This window comes from Coffea arabica, chromosome 10c (assembly GCF_036785885.1).
Source record: "Coffea arabica cultivar ET-39 chromosome 10c, Coffea Arabica ET-39 HiFi, whole genome shotgun sequence".
NCBI classification, from domain to species: domain Eukaryota; kingdom Viridiplantae; phylum Streptophyta; class Magnoliopsida; order Gentianales; family Rubiaceae; genus Coffea; species Coffea arabica.
Window position 1 is genome coordinate 23,054,033 of NC_092329.1, and position 18,134 is coordinate 23,072,166.

Sequence of the window (18,134 nt, forward strand, 5' to 3'; positions counted from 1 at the left end):
AAGCTCGAAATGGAATTTAAAATAATAAATTTTTGTGAGTCCTCACATCCTCTCCCCCTTAAGAAAATTTTATCCTCGAAATTTACCTTGGTTAGTGAACAAGTCTGGTTACTTTTCTCGAATTGCTCCTTCGTCTTCCCAAGTCGCTTCCTCTAGCCCATGGTTCCTCCAAAGAACTTTCACCAACGGTATCCGTTTATTCCTCAATTCCTTCACTTTCTTATCCAGAAGTTTCACTGGTTTCTCCTCATAGGTCAAGGTTTCATCAATTTCAATATTTTCCGGTTGCAAAATCTGAGAGGGGTCTGGATGATATTTCTTAAGCATGGACATATGGAATACATTATGGATTCGGGGTAAACTCGATGGCAACTCCAGCTTGTATGCTACATTTCCCACGCGCTGGATAATCTTATAAGGCCCTACAAACCTCGGTTGTAGTTTCTTTCCCTTACCAGACATCAAACTTGCTTTCAAAGGTGTAATCTTGATGTGAGACGCGGAAGCAAAGATTGGATCTTAGAGTACACATTACGAATTGATGGAGTTGAATCCAACTTGGACCACTCAAGAACGAATTCAACGGTGGAGGACGCCACAATCAAGTGTGATCGTTTGATTGATAAGTCAATAAACAACCTAGGAGCCACGCTAGGATGTTCAACTTAGCTTTCACAAGCTAAAGGAATTTGCCTTGAAGCGACTCCTTGAATCTCTTGGATCGTGCTCGTGTCACTGGCCCTTGGGGCACCTTTACAGGGTCTACTTGAACACCATGGGTCTCGTCCGCATCAAATCTTAAGAAAGACTAGATCTCCAACCGCAAATTCCAAATCCTTCTTCCGATTATCTGCATAACTCTTTTAACGACTCTGTGCGGTTTGGATTCTCTGGCGGACTAACTTTACTTTCTCATTAGTTTCCTCAATCCATGACACTGTAGTCGGGTCTAAAATCTTCCGTTCACCTACTTCATCCCAACAAATTGGAGACCTACATTTCCGACCATAAAGCGCTTCATACGGAGCCATTTGTATAGAAGAATGAAAACTATTGCTATAGGCAAATTCCACCAACGTTAAAAACTTACTCCAACTCTCCCCGAAATCCAAAACACAAGTCCTCAACATGCCTTCAAGGGTCTAAATTTCCACTCAGACTGTCCATCGGTCTGAGGATGATAAGTAGTACTAAAGTTCAGTTTTGTCTCTAACACCTCTTGCATCTTTTGCCAGAATCTCGAAACAAACCTTGGGTCTCTCTCGGACACAATACTGACAGGGATTCCATGTAACCTAATGATCTCATCCAAATACAACTTGGCCAACTTCTCCAATGGGTATTTCATATTAATCGGTAGAAAGTGAGCTGATTTGGTCAGTCTATTTGAACCAGATGGGTGCCGAATTTGGAAATGATTTCTTCTGTGATATTTTAACCCTATGAATGTATTTTCCAACGGCGTAAGCCATGCTCAATTTCGAGCTATAATGACTGAGTTGTGACTGAATCAAGTGGACTGCTCTGTTTTGGAAAACCCTAATCTTTGGACTGGTTTGGAACAAAATCTTGGAGTGAACTTGTTAGTTGATGTTCTTGATATTAAACACTTACCAAAGGTATCATGGGTATATCTTAGACCCTTATTTCACAAATGAACCATGGTTGGATAACTTTCTTGGTTAAACGATTGGAAAATTGGAAATGAAAATCAAAGGCAGAATGCCTTAGGAATTTTCTTGAACTTCGGTAGGCTCATTAACTACCTTGCCGAAGGTATTTTTCCCCCGAAATTTGATAGAGAGATACTTTCCATATAGTATTGAAATACTACCAATTTTGGTGCCGATTCAAGTTCGTTTCGATACCCAATTGAATTACTAAAGTTAGAGGTTCAAATCTGGAAAATTCTCATCCAGTCTTGAATTTGCTCAACTTCGGGCTACCGTATCTCGGTACTCGAAACTCCGATTCTTGACACCGCTTATTTTGTTATAAACTTCACTTACAACACTAATTGAGCTGCAAATTTCGGAGGCCGGTTTGCAACGTGTGAATCGTGCCGGATTTTCAAAGTTGGCCGAAATCCAACTTAATTCTGCCTTGTAAACTGAAAGCTGCGTCTTCAAGCCCATTTTTTATCACTTTCCACTTCGATTCATGGAAAAGTGTCTTCTAGGAACTTATAGTACTCTCTAAGAGGTTTCCAACGGTATAAGGTTTTCCAATTCTCGACTTTATACCGAGCGAGTTATGATTTTTCAAAGATTCATCAAAAAAACTGGAAAATTTTCCAATTTCAAAGAAATAGAGTTTTTCAAAAACTCTTTATTCTTTTGATGTTCTTAAACGTCTTGTTTACGATTTTCATGATCAAAACTCAAATAATATTGTACATGATAAAAGGCAAGTTGAACCTCGATTTACGTGTAATTGAGGTTCCTTTTTGCGAAATAATCCTTAGATTGTACTAATGTACAATCTTCTTGATAAGTGGGTTAATTGTATGATTATTCGCTATTAATTGCCAGGCGCGCAAGGAGACCTTCAAGAGGATCTCACCGTGGGACACTTGAACTTCCGGGAAATAATTCTTATTGAATTGCTCGGTGAGTGTCAAGTGTGTGAATATTGATACATGCTTATTTGTGGTATTTGTTGAAAGTTTTAAAAAACAAGGGCGGGCGTGCGTACTTTATCGCACTCGTTCTAATTTCAAATGAATGAATGAAATGTATTGAATGAATGAATGAAATGCATTTGAAAGTGTTTGTGTGCAAATGAATGAAAATATAAGTGCTCGTGTGCAAGTGAACAAAAATAGTAAATATATATAAGTAAAAAAGATAGGTGCAATGTGTGAGGTGAAAAATAAAGTAGTGAATAGGTGTGTGAATATGGCATATGGATTAAAAAATTTAATGAGGAGAATAATGAAAAAAAATGTATGAACTTAGAGGAATGCATCAAGTCGGGTACGGGGATGACCTCTAGTTTTATGATTTTAATTTTCCCTCGGATTAGAAGGTAAAACTAGCGTGCTAAGGCTATCAAGTAGCCACACTCGCTCGTTTCCCTTATCAAGAGGGGATTTTCACGCAAATGAACCCTAACTAGCATGAGATGCAAGTCCTAAAATGAAGGGGAAGAGGCTTGAGGAACATACCAAATGATAAACTAAGGAAAAATGCGTGATATGTGGTGATCATGCACTTTAATGAAAAAAAAAAAAAAAAACCTATTGGGTCTAGCATTGGACTAGCCCATCCTATGAATTCCGACTAGCGTTGGACTAGTGGAAACGATAAAAGAAGCCACAACTAGCGTTGGACTAGTGTGGTGACGTACATTCATCCATTTCATTCATCCACACTATAAAAAGCGAGTAGACATGCGACTCACTTATAAACACGTAGCACATAACACTTAGCATGCTTGACTAGATGCAAAATCCTAATAAAGCATTTAACATATAACACATAGGCATGCAACCATTACATTTGCTAACTAAAACAAAAGGGAAAGGGAAAATGGACCAAATTAATTACTACGCCCTATCTCTTACAAGCCAAGAGGTGTACACATACCCCATTAATAAAAATCAAAAGTAAATGAAATAACTGAAAGGAAATAAGGAGAGGCTAGGAAAGCAAGTAGACATGCAAATTTCAATTAGCACATTAGTCCACATATGAGAGAAACAAAAGGGGTAAAAGAGATTATACCTCCCCGTTGGTGATACTAAGGAAGTAAACAAAGTCAACTTGGCTAGAGTCACCCAAGAAAAGACTAACTTAAGCTAAAATCACCAAAAACAAAAGATTAATGCACCAATTTAGTGATAAGATATAAACTAAATAATTTGAACCCACCAAAACATCAAACTTTCTTCAATTGCAACTTTAAAATGGCCAAATAATGCATAATTCCCAAGCAAAAGTGAATCATTGATCAAATTTCTAAAATGGCAAAATATCGAGGACCCAATGGCAACTATTACCAAACATCCAAATCCAATTGAAACATTTAAGCACTTCAAAGGTCCCAAAAATGATAAAAGCCAAATAATGGTTCAAATTGCAAATACCTTAGGACTCAATTGCAAGAAATCAACACATATTTGGGCCTTTGTAGAATAAAAGGGAACTTGAGGGGTCAAAGTGCTAAATTCAGAAATATTGGCATGCATGCATACGTGAAGAACAAAATTTTCTGCAACAAACAAGAAACTTTCGGCAAACAACAAGGAAATTTCGGCAAGCAACAAGAAAATCTTGGTAGGCTAAGCTAGCTCATCCGCAAATTCATCTATGAATCTTTAGCTAGCAAAGCATTAAACTAACTTCAATTAAAGCATGCTTAAACAATACTTAATTAAAGTAATTTCTTGCAAGTTTACAAAACCAAAAAGCTGCTACACTTTTGTTACAAAACCAACTCAAAGATTGCTGCATTTATATATTTTTTTTTTCAAACAGATTTTGGCAAAAAACTAAAGCCAAGTTTGGACAAGTTTTATCTAGCAACATCCCCACCTTGAGTCAAACAACATAACACCCAACTTGGTTCCCCCAAACAAACCAAAACATAGCAGGAACAACATGCAAGTTCACGGCTAAAAGAAAATGCAGCTAAGAACAATAGATAAAAGCTCACGACTTAACGAACAAATGCAACAATGGAATCAAGGTATGCAAGCTCACGGCTACATAAGGAAAATGCAGCAAAGGAACTAGAGGTGATGGTTCACAGCTAGATGAAAAATGCAGCAAGGAACAAATAAAGGAAACTTCATGTATCATGGCTGGAAAATACTGGGCAAAAAGTTCAGCAGTTTTGACTCGCTTATTCTCAGCAATCATTCGACCACAGCTCAAACGTTTTAAGGATTCAAATATGCAAACTCAAACACCTAAACTCCCCTTCCTTTTCTTCTACATAAGATTAAGTGTGTCATTTAAGTGCGAAAACTCATTGAACAGCCATGGAAAAAGAAGACAGCAATAAGAATGCAACAGAAATTTCGGCCACTTGCTCATATATCTTTTAGCAAACAATCAAACGTGCTTCAAGCTTTCTTGAACCCAAACACACACAGCTTTGATCAAATACTTTCAACTCCAGGTTCACAGCCCTACACTAAGCAATTAACTACACCAACCAACCCATCAAGGCCAACAAAAATCATGATGGAAAACCATGCCAAGATCCTAGAACATATGCGCGCAAGAAAAACTGATTCAGCGACTTGAAATGATTAAATTCAGCAAGCATTGCTTTTGAATTTTAGTATTTAGCATGGCATATGCACTTAACACTTCAAATTAAAAGAAGTCTTGATTCAAAATCCTATGATACCTACAAAGGGATGACCGAATTAAAGACAAATAGGGACCTTCGTCCAAGCCTAGAATGAGGACAAGACTCTCGGCCAAGGGGAAGAAAATAAATGCAGCAACCAAAAGGAAGGTTTGACTCCAAATTTCTGTTACAAGTTATAAACTTTCGACCACAAGAATTCACATAATCCTTTGGACTAATTTCAACTAAACAGGGGCAAACGATTGTTAACCATGGAATTATTTCATACCAGTCGTTGTAACAACAGAATTGTGTTCGTGTGCCGAAATTCTAACAAGCTTCTACTAGTTTAAACCGCCAAACCCAAACACAAGGCCTTCATCCCATTATTCACTACATAAACATCAATCCTGGAAAAACCAATCGAAACCAATGAACCAGAAATGCATCAAAGAAATAAAATGCACCTTGAGGCAAACACATTTGGCATGTCGATTAACAAACAAGTAAATCAACCACTTTTGTTCCCCAAATCCAAGTTAAATCCACGGGTTTTCTTAGCAAAAACTGGAGAAAAATTAAAGCTTCCATGAACCACGCAATCCAACCATGAACCCCAGAGAAATATCGAATGAAATGCAGCAACAAAACTTTGGACTGTGAAGTGCGGCAAAACCAGATTATTTATCAGTTTCAAAACACATTTGCAGATTCAAACTCATAGTTTCCCTATCAAAAAAAAAAACACGACCTAACCAAAACTTTCTACTCTAACACACACAACACTCTCATTCAAACAGGCCAACATAACTAAGAACTCAGGAATTCTAGTAATATAGGTTAGATGTTAACGGACTAAGCAGAATAGAAAGCTACCTGTTCACAGCTGCGGATTAGACACTTCAGCCTGGATTCAATGGAAGTATTAGCGGCCAATCCTGAGCCTTAAGCTTCAGCCCGAATCACCTCCTCCACTTGCTCTCTCTCAGATTGCTCGGCCATGTTTTCTGGTTCCTTTTCCTTGTTGTTTTGCCGTATCTTCCCTCCTCAATCTTTCGTCACTTCCTTTCTTTTCGTCTGTTTTGTTTGCCTCCCGTCACTCTCTTTCTATCCCTCTGTCTTTCCTTTTCTCCCTCAGCCCCAGCTCTCTCCCCTTTCTTCACAGCTTTTTCTGGTTCTCCACTCAATTCTTACGGCTGCCCTCTTGTTCTTCTTTGTTCTCTGCCGTTTCCTTTTTCGATTTCTTGCCGTCAATCTCCTCTATCCCTCCCCTTTGCGGCTGGCTTTTCTCTAGCTTTTATATGATGTTTCTTACCCTAAGAATCCCTGGTACTTTCTCCAGTATTTGCAGCCTAAATCCCCAGGTCCTTCCGTGCAAACTGCGTAAGTCCGCAGCTTTCATGCTGCGGCAACAGTTTTCCTCTTTTTTTTTTTTTTTTCCAGCTAATTAAAACAGAAATTAATAACAATAAAAATGAAATAAATGATAATAACAAAAATTTATAATAACAGAAATTAATATTGAACAGCAAATTACAACTTCCATTTTTCATCCATTTTTTCTTTTTCCCCTTTTTTTTTTACTTTTCTTTACTAAAATAAAAAATAACAATAAAATGCAATCAAAAACACAAATGCTTGTAACCTGAAATAATCATATATATTTTTCCTCTTTTCTTTGAAAAACAATTAAAATGTATCAAAAAGTAAATAATGCCTATTACACTAAAAACTTTTTTTTCTTCAAATTTCAAACTTTTCACTTTTTTTCAAAAAATAGGCCAGTATGCATTAAACCATTTTTCCCTTTTCTCTTTCCCCCCCCCCTTTTTTTTTTTTTTTTTGTTTTCACTTTCCTCTTTTTTCCTCTAAAAAAATCTACGCTAAAACTTATAAATTAACAACTACAAAAAACTAAAAAGGGAATAAAAATAAAATAAAACCTAAAAAAAACTAGACAAACGAAAATGAACCAAAATGCAAACCGTCTAAACAAAAATCAACCAATTATCACTAAAACCAAACAAACAAAATTAATTCAAAAATTTGGTGTCTACAACACTTATTGGACAAGTCCAAGTCATTATTAATCTCCTCATTTGGTTAAGTCTCGAGTACAATACAAAATCTTCTGCGCTCTAACCTGAGCCATTACAACTTATCTCAAACTCATTTATAATTTCTATTAACATCATCATACATTAAACCATGTTCCATCCAAAATTCACGAGCATTTTCTCAGGAAAAGTATCAAGTACTCAAGTACAAGAATTCAAACTAAGAAACTTCATGACTCATATCGTACACTCTTAAACGAAAATCAAAGTCATATTTTACACGTACCACTTTCAAGATTAGCGCAAATATCACTAATTTCAATCAAATCACATGCCTTTACAAAATTTGATCCAGTCAAACCATAACACAAGCTGAAACCAAAGGTTATCCATTCGAAGTTCAAAATCTTTAATAAACAAGCCACCAGCCAGAGCACCATCATCTCCAAGAATAACCAGTCTTAGGGTTTTATAGTTAAAGTCTCAAGCTCCAAGTTCAAACCCAAGAAATAAGTACAACTTGTTAATTTACGTGTCAAATGGAAACCAAGTCAATTCACATTAACTTCGTGCTCTTGAATACGGTTACTCTATATCTCAAAGTCCTTTCGGTCCGTACACCTAAAGATAGGCTCACTCTTCTTAAAAGCCAAGAATTTTAAAACATAAGAAGTGTATTTAAAGTAACCAAAAATCTGATCAAATTCAAGATTTACATTATAAAACATAAGTTCGCCATTCTTCCGAAAACTCAAGATTTTTTTTTCGTGTAAAGCATAGACAAATTCAAGTGTGAGAATACACCAATATACAATCAAGGGGGGAAAACATAGTTTCGCAAATTTTAACCTTGTATCAGCCCATCATATACAAAATTCAACAAACTCATCAGTTATTCACAAATTTTTAAATTTGAAATTCAAGTAAAATTCACATATTTACCAAAATCGGAAAATTATGCATTCTTAAAGCATATATATATCATTTCCAATCATCGTTTGAAAATAAAACTAGTACATCCTAGTTTTTCTTTAGAATTTCAAAGCAGAATTTCCCTAGGAGGTAAATGGGCAGAAAATGCATTTTATTCCTTTGATACTCTTTATCTTGGTTCAAAATCATCATACATGGAGTTTGACCATCAAATCTCGGTCTCTTATCCTCCTTAGCTAGTACTAATAATTACCTCAATTCTTTCTACACTTACAAGTGTAATGATAATTCAAATTCGTCTAATCTTTCACTACAAATCTCTCATCCCGTATTTTCCTTCAATATAACATCACCAAATTCCTCAATTTTTGTTTCTACAAGTCCCAAATAAGAAACCCTCAAATAATCAATTTCTTGAACCCCTAGGATACAATAGATCCTCGTTCACATAATATTCAAATTAATCCCACAGTTCGGCATCCTAAACTTTAAGCCTAGGATACACTACATGGATCTGAAGCCTAAGCTCTGATACCAACTGTGACGGCCCCACCTCCCCCTAAGGTGAACCAAAGGGTTCGGCGGACCGCCTGCCCAGCTCTCGCCGGGACTCAGTCACTCACTACAGTCCTCAAATAAATTACAAGGCACAACGTAAATAATACATCAAATTCTCCAAGAATTACACATCATAAGCGAAGCGGAAACTAATTCTAAGCATGGAACGTACACATACATCCACTTCAATTCCAAACAGTCACACTAGCCCAACTATTACACAAAATGAACCCAAATCTCAACTGTACAAGATATATGCCATCTAGTCACACAAATAACGTAATACAAGCGCTTCCTTTGCCTCGATCCCTGTGGGAAGAAGAAAACATTTGGGGTGAGCTAGAAGCTCAGCGAGTGAACAGTAAAATCAGTAATCAAATAAGCTTTACAATAGTGCATTTAAATGATATCAAGAATTAGTGATCAAATGTGCGTATATTGCTCTTTGGAGCCAGTGAAATCCTTGTACTTAAATATCCAATGCTCCCTTAGATTAAGTAACAGATAAACAGAATTAAGGAGCCATCGTGCTCTGAAGAATGAGTAAACAGTAGTGGAGACATTGGTTCTAAGCACAAGATTTTCCCAAGAACTCATCGGAGCCAGAATGTCATGGCACACACACAAACACAATGATATGCAATCGTGTAATCAATGCAAGAATTATTTCAAAAGTAACTTTTGGGAAGTAGTTGAGGGATCACTCACAAACCACGCCTGACGTACCTTATCCAGTATACAACATTGCCTTGCTCAAGTCGAAACCCTACATTACAAATATCAAGTCAAGCAAAGGAATTCTAATATTATCAAGCTTCTATCACCTTTTGGCACTTTAATCACAAGTATAGCTACACTTATCTGATTGAAACGAATCTTATGGCATTACGAAGCTAAAACATATACCAGCATTTCTTATGAAGACCTCCAAAGCCTAATCATACATATTCAGGGTCAAATATCGAAATCTCGAAGAGGACAGAAAACTGTCCGCAAAACATAGTCTATGAATAGTCAAGGGTATTTTGGTCAATTCACAAGCTACAGTACTCCAATCAATCTGAAATTTTGCAGGTAGGTAGTAACTCGAACTTCTACAACTTCCATGTTTTGAGCAAAAGTTGGTTCGGTCTAAAACATAGAGAAATTGGCAGTCCATGTTGAGTCCAAAACCAAGGTAAGACTAAAAGTACACTTCTAAACCAACCTTTGCAATTAACCATTACTAGCAGCAATTAAAACTAGAAATTCTACCCTAACACTAGAATAAATTCCACTAACCATATACATGCTAGAATCAAAGATGAAATCACTCAGATCAAGTCTAGAAATATCGCTAATATGGAACTTATCCTCCCAACTTCCGAATCACAAGAATTTTCATAAGATTAATCAAGATCAACTTAAATTCAAAACAATCAAATACTCTCAAAGAGTGGACAGCATTTCCCCTTAATTTTCTTATTTTCCATCCGACAAAACATTACCAATAACATCTCAATTCAACCACAATTGCACATACGGTTCGTAAACAATAAAACACATCCAATTAGGGCCACAATACCCTTCAATCAAAGCCAATTAAAAGTTTGAGAGCCAACCATAAGAAAACCCCCAAATTAAACCCTAAAACCGGAATTTCTGCACAAATAAGAAATTTTTCGCAAACAATCATAACGCACAAAAGCTCCATTTAACACCATTTAGAGCTATCAATTCAAGACCAACCCATGATTATAATATAAAATTAGAAAATCCACCAATAAATCAGAAATTCACCATAAACTCCTTCTACCCATGAAATCTTCCACAAAACAACATATTTTACCACTACAAAGCACTAATATGCCATTATTAAAACAAAAGGGAACTTTCTTATCCAACTTACCTCAAATTCAAGAAAACTAACACCTTAGAGCTTCCCTTCCAAAATCACTTCGTCAAAAACTTTAAACCTTCTTAGTACACCCTTGTACGGAGTAGTTTCCAAAACCATCAGTGAAAACTCAAGATTTTGGCAAAGATTGAAACTAGGAAAATTGAGAGCTTTTCTCTCTATGATGCACGGACAAGCCAAGTGAAGAAATGGAAGATATTTTGGCCAAAAGCTGGATAAGAATGAAGGAAACAGCCGGTCAAAGTTGATGACCGACTATGACACGTCACAATCCGACCGGATTCTTGGCCGGATTCAAGACAGTGGCAAAATTCATTTTTTTTTCAAAACTCCAAGGCAATCCGGCCAGGTATCCGGCCGGATTCACCAAAAACAAAGCGAACCAGAATTTTTTTTTCTTTTCTTCTTCCGGGCATCACATAGAAGCTATAAAACAATCAAATAGAGACTCATGGTAGGGGTAGAGGACGAGGACGAGGACAAGGAACCGAAAGGGTAACCAATGAAAATGCGAATATACAAGCCGAAACCTAAGTAGCCACAGCCATACAGCGAATAGCTGATTTATTAGAACGAATGGTCAACCAACAGGGTCAAGGCCAAGTACAGCATCCTGAAAATCATGAGGGAGATGACCGTGCCTTAGAATGGTTCCAGAAATTTCTACCGCCAAAATTTTTGGGTAGACCTAGCCCGGATATAGCGGAGAGTTGGTTGGAGCGAATGTTAGACATTTTTGCTGCGTTAGGATTCCCGGAGGAACGGCAGATAGCTTTCGCTATTTTTCTATTTGAGGGAGCGGCTCGTGCCTGGTGGAATGTAATTCGAGCCAAGTGGGATAGAGAATAAATCCCATAGACATGGGTTAATTTCACTCGTTAGTTTAATGAGAAGTATTTATCGCTGCTTGTTCAGGAAAGGCGAGAGGATGAGTTTATATGACTACGTCAAGGGACTATGAGTGTGGTGGAGTACAAGACACTGTGATGCCCCCACTTCTCCCTAAGGCGAACCAAAGGGTATCCGCGCAACGCCTACCCAGCTCTCGCCAGAACTCAAGACCAAACCCGTTCAAGCTTAATACAATATTATCTATCGCAACAAGGCAAAGTAAGAAAGATTGCTCCCATAAGTAACATTAAAATTCACACCACAAGTTCCAAAATATAACAATCATTCAACTTTTACGTTTGATCCCAAAAGACATCTCAATCCCCAAAGTACAAAATAGCGAAGAAATCTAGTCAATTACATTTGGAACCTAATACAAAAGTACTTCAAAAGGGGTTCCATCAAGTTCCACATCCTCCATCCCTGTTAAGGAAAACAAATCTACGGGGTGAGCAGAACGCTCGTGAGGCCAAGAACAAACATGCAAGCACATAGTTCAAGTAGTAAGCCCAAATAACAGGTCAAATGATACAGTGCGCGTAATTAACAATTCCAATGAAATGTAAAACAGAAACAATTCAAGGATATGATAGCTCTCAGGAGCTAAGTTCCACTTGCTTGCCAATCTCATGAGTATATCTTCCCGCAATGACTCTCCATCATCCGGGTCGATATTTCAAATCCGTAGATCTCCACTTACTTCCGTCCGTCCACCATACTCTGCACCGGGCCCAAACGGCATTTATAAGACGATACTTCACGAGTATGCCAAGCGAGATCTCTCGATAGATCAAGCTTATCATGTAATTATCACGGTTCACCGAGGTTCCCGACCAAGCCCATGCCGGCTCGAGTTCCAAGGTCGGCCTATGAGTTTGGGCGTCCCCCATGTACATTTGAGTGTCGAGGAGGTACACTCCAATGACGTATGCAGCCATAGCATACTATTTCATGTAATTCAAGCATTTGAACTTTCAAGCATTTGACATATTAAAACATTTCAAGCATAAGTTGTGGCGACCCCACTTCCCCCTAAGGCGAACCAGAGGGTTGGCGGGCCGTCTGCCCAGCTCTCGCCAGGACTCACACAAGCAACTAGCAAAAGTCCTTCCGAAGTATAACCTAATCTATTACAACATCGTTTCCCTCCAAATAGGCCGGTTTCTAGAATCACATTAACTTCAGAGATAACAGTGCCTTAAGATAGCCAACGTCGATTCTTAAAATACCTTCCCGATTACAACCCTAGAAACAAAACATATAATTCAAATACATCCTTATAAGCCAAGTAACAAATTTCATACAAGCCACATACAAATTCAAGGGTTACACTTTTCCAGCTTCAAGTGGTAACCCGAAACAAAAGCTACATTGTTTAATTCAAACTACATGCTTAAAGTACAAGTAGATCTCAAGTCTTCCTCAGTTGTCAGAACCTGTAAAAGAAAACCACAACGTGGGATGAGCTACACAGCCCAGTGAGGTTCCAAGACGCTCTAACAGTTCAAAATAGGTCAAGTAAGTTGTGCATATCATATGCATGATTCTAGATTACACAATGGCAAGTTACCATGAGGTGATAATCATTACACGGGTAATTGCTACTTTGAAAACACATGTAGAACTAGTACTTTTGGAATGAATGGCCATATAAATATATTTTCATAAATTTTCAGTCAAACAAATAGCGGCTCGTCCGACTAGAAGGACATTACAAGGATTGCTTCATCTCAGAGGTTAATGCTCATGAGGAGTCTTATCCGAGAATGCCAACTAGGAGAGCAATAACATTATTAATAGCAAAGCAAACACAAAAGGATACGGTGTTCCAGTGAAACTTTGTCGGTCATCTGCACCTTATAACTCCCGGATCTCCACGGTTGACTGGCCATCACCTTATCCCTCCAGTGGTAATACTCGAGTATACCGAAACGGTTGTCCAGGGTTCCAACCTACCCGACCGAGCCCAGTCCTGGCTCGAGTAGGTCAGTAACCGAGGCGGGGCCCAAGTTCAGCTTATAGCTTACAACATGCACAGGTAACAAAGTAATTCGACAAAAGTAAAATTCATCATTTGAATAGGTCGAGAGAGGTAAAGTACACACTCGCCTAACAATGATGGACAACTTCATATGAGCATATAATTTATGATAATCAAGAAATCAGTAACCACATATATTAGAAAACGGTAAGTAAACACGGTAGACGGTAAACGATAAACGGTAAACGGTAAACGGTGGTAATTACGGTTAATTGGTAGACATATGTCATTTTAATAGGCCGCCATTGGCCGTTTTGCACTTTTACCACGTAAGAGTCGAGGAGATTCACCCCAACGACGCAACCACATTTAGATTCACAGATTCATTAGTTATGGTAGTTGATTCACGAGTCGAGAGATTCACCCAACGACGCAACCACATTTAGATTCACAGATTCATTAGAAAATATTTCACACACTTCACCACTCGAACGGCTAGTGTGATAAAGTACACACTGCGCACTTCGATGGATCGGAACTCATTTTCCAAATTGTCACATAACGAGTTACAAGAGCACTTTAACCGAATAAGCATAAAATAAGCAGGCTAAGCACATATTGAGTTTACAAGATTATTTGATAGGGTTAATCATTTAACCAATTCATGTCGATATGCAATGCATATATATATTTCTTAAATAGGCACGAGTATGGTAAATACTTAACGATCATGAAATGAGCATGTCCTAGACTTACTCAATTACGTATTCCTATATGGAACACTCACCTAGTCAAACAAGGGCAATAGGTTCAATTTGAAGTTCAAGCGTCATCTGTCGGATCCTCTTAAAGGTCCTCGCGTGCGCCTGAACGAATAGTAATAGTCTATCATATACAATCCCTACTATTGCTGAAAATCGTGTCATAGTACAAACTTAGGAAAAATCTCGTGAACAAGTCTTAATTATCCTAAATCTAAATTCTCAAGCGGGGTTTCAAGGTACAAGAGAAATTAAGTCTACATCATGAAATTCAAGGATAAGACATTTGAATATTATCGAAGGAATAAGGAGTACTTGAAAAAACTCCATTTCCTTGGAATACGGAAAATTTCAGTTTTGATGCAATACTTTGAAAAATCGTAGCTCACCTTTTACATGTCAAAGATTGGAAAACTTGCTACCGTTGGAAACTTCCTTCAAAATGCTAAAAGTTCCTAGAATACACTTTTTCATGATTCTAAATGGAAGATAGTCAAAATGGGCTCAAAGTTACTGTTTTGGTTCATAAGGCAGATTTAAGTTAGTTTTTGGCCAACTTTGGAAATTCGGAAAAATTCACTTGTTTGGAAATAGCTTTTGAAATTTGCAACTCTATTAGTGTTGTAATTCAAGAGTATAACAAAACAAATGGAATGAGGAACGGAGTTTTGAGCACCAAGATACGGTAGCTCAAAGTTACTAAAATTTTCTTGTTAAACAAGGGTTTTCCAAAATCAAGTCTCGAACTTTGGTAATTTATTTGACCCATGAATCGGTCTCGGAATAACACCATAATTAGCAGTATAATACTACCATATAAGGGTTGTTCCTCTACCAAATTTCATGGAAAAATAACTTCGGAAAGGTGGTCAATCAAACACCTAAAATTTCGCAAATACTAAGACAAAACTGCCTTGAACCTTTTGTTTTTCCATTTCAGACATTTGGTCAAAGAAAATTCCTCCAAACCTGGTTCATTTGTTTAGGCAAAACTTAAAGAACGTTCATGGTGCATTTGGTAAGTGTTTAGCATCAAAATATTCAGTTAGCAAGTCTTTGCCAAACCTTGCATCAAATCTGTCTAAAAAATCAGGGTTTTCAAGGACAGAGCAGGTTTCATATTTTGATCACAGATCACTCAAATTAGCTTGGAATTTGGCATGGTTTAAGGTGTTGGAAAACACCTTCATAGAGCTATAATTTCACAGAAGAAATCATTTTGAAATTCGGCACACAACTAGCTCGAATTCGAGTCACAAGTTACAGCCTCAGCATTTTGTTCTTGTAAAGCAGAGAAACAGAACAGCCGACTTAAAATAGTTGGTTTGGCTCACATACATGGAACCAGAATGTGAATTTTATATCGTCGGAAAGGTTGGAATATCTAGTTTCAAATGCCACTGACGGCACTCGATTTCGACATCAGAGTTCAAAATTATGGCCGAAATACGAAAGCTGGTCAGAGCATTTCGAAAATAGTTCCAGATTTACTAGCTTTGTTAAATCGATTTATTTGACCAACCAAACCTCGATATTTTTCAATGAAACTTTGTACACCATATATTCAACATATCAACATGATATACAAGTCATGAAACTCTCAAAATTTTGCAAAAAGGGTTGCGATTAAAACAGGGCAAATCTGAACATTTTTGAACGATGCATCTTTTGGAGTCTAGACTAGCTAGGTATCATTAATCTACCTATTTAAACACTAAACTAGCATTATATCCATCATCAATCCAAGGGTGGGAGTTCATAGAGCTCACCATCAAAATTTTCCGACATGAAATAAAACAAATAACATGTAATTTTGGCAAATAATTCCACCACAATAAATCTGTCATCGGCTAAACAGAATTTCCAGTAGCTAATTGGTCATAAAACCAACTTTTTACTCGGCTAATACATGATATTAAGTACTCAAATCCGACAAGCAAATACTTGACTAGCTAATCAGATCATCCAAGTCATTGTGGGAATTCATAGAGCCCACTCACCAAGTTTCCATTAAAACTCAAAAGAGCCACCATCGGCTAAGCTGGAAAAATTGCAGCAAATAGATAGTTTGGTATACGAACCTTTCCCTAACAAAATTCATTACTTTGTTCACCCAAACTCAGCATGCATACAGTGATTATTGTGTTATGAGTATATTGAACTGCAATACGAAATTTTGCAGCCAAGGTTTGAAGAGAAAAACTGGAAATTCTTTCTTTCCCTCTCTCGGCCAACTCAACAGATTTCCAGCAATTAGATTGGTCATAAATCCAACTTTTCCTTTGGTTAATTCATGGTATTAGGTGCTAAAATATAACATGCAAATACTTAACTAGCTAATCAATATTTCTAGTTCAAAATCGGATTCAAACAACAGCCATAACCATCCAAGAAAACCAGAAATTCTGTTTGCTACCTTCGGATGAGCTTGCATGCGGCCAGATTGTTTTTCATTCTTATTTTTCTAGCATAACCGATCCAAGGGGCTGCATGCAGAGCTTAATTACCTTGATCTTAATTAGTTAAACGCATCTATCAGCTCACACTACTACAAAGAGACAGAATTAAATCTACATTTCCCAAATCAGTTCCTCGGCAGAAATGTTTTGCCCAACAGAATTTTCTACTGCTTTGGGTTTCATCATCTGATTACACAAATTAACACATGCAAGGCCACGGCTGACTTAAAATACCTCTGATCATCCACAATTTTATTCCAGAAAATTTACCTCAAAGCAAGCTGAGCTCACACACGAAAATCTGAAAAATTTCTGCTCCCTCTCGGCTCTCACACACACTGGTTGGTCCTGTGCTCGGTTTGCAGCTGGAAATGGTGTTGTGGTCAAGATGGTTGCAACTGGGAAATGTTGGTCTGGAATGAACGAAGATGGTGATGATCAGCAGCTTCGCCGACTTCCACTTGCCCTCCCCTCTCTATCCTCTAGCTCGGACAGAACCAGAAATGGTTGCAGCTCGCGGCTTCTTCCCTCGATCGTGAAGTGCGACTCTCCCTCACTCTCTCCCTTTGTCGACAATGGTAAGGCAGAGTGAAATGTAGTTGTGGTTTGAAATGTGAAGTGGAAAAGAAATGAAGAGGGTGCCGTGGTTTAGGAGATGGTTGAGTGTGGAAGTTGGTTTACGTATAGAATTGGTGAGGTTTTGATTGGTCAATTGGGGCGGTACTGAATTGGTGAGGTTGTGATTGGTCAATAGAAATGAGATGATGCAGAGAATGAAATGAATCTGTGGTCTTAAGCCGTGAAATAGATTGGACGTATGGTGGTGCCGTAGTTTGTGAGAGTGGTTTACGTGTGAAAATGGATTGCGTATCGAAATGGTTAATAGTAATTGTGATTTGATTTGTGTCAGACGTCTTGTTTGGTTTGCATGGAAAGGTAAGGGTATTTTAGTCTTTTCACTTTGCTTCCTAATCTCAACTTAATTTCTCGCATCCGACTTAATTCTAAAAATTATCTCCAAGTGCAATTCAAACGCCTAACAATACCCTAATATACCTAAACCATTTTTTTATCGAGCAATTATCGATTAAACGTGAATATTAAGGTTCCTAGAAACTCTTATATTATTTAGCGATTAAATTAGTTATAAGTATTTCCAATTATTATTTCTCAAGAATTAGCGTTAGTCTAACGCGAAATTTATCGATTTAGTGATATAAAGGCAAGTGAAATAATTATTTAATCCAATGGTGTCAATTTGCACGTATAAATTATTTTTACTCACTTATTTGAAAA

The 18,134-nt window shown here is 37.5% G+C and overlaps 1 long non-coding RNA gene across 1 annotated transcript; it reads right to left on the reverse strand.

Moving 5' to 3' along the window:
• Window positions 1-12,733: 12,733 nt before the first annotated feature.
• Window positions 12,734-17,598, reverse strand: LOC140016208 (uncharacterized). Its single transcript, XR_011822550.1, has 2 exons — window positions 17,109-17,598; window positions 12,734-14,484 (listed from the first exon to the last, which is right to left on the reverse strand). It is a non-coding gene; the product is annotated as an uncharacterized lncRNA (long non-coding RNA).
• Window positions 17,599-18,134: the final 536 nt, after the last annotated feature.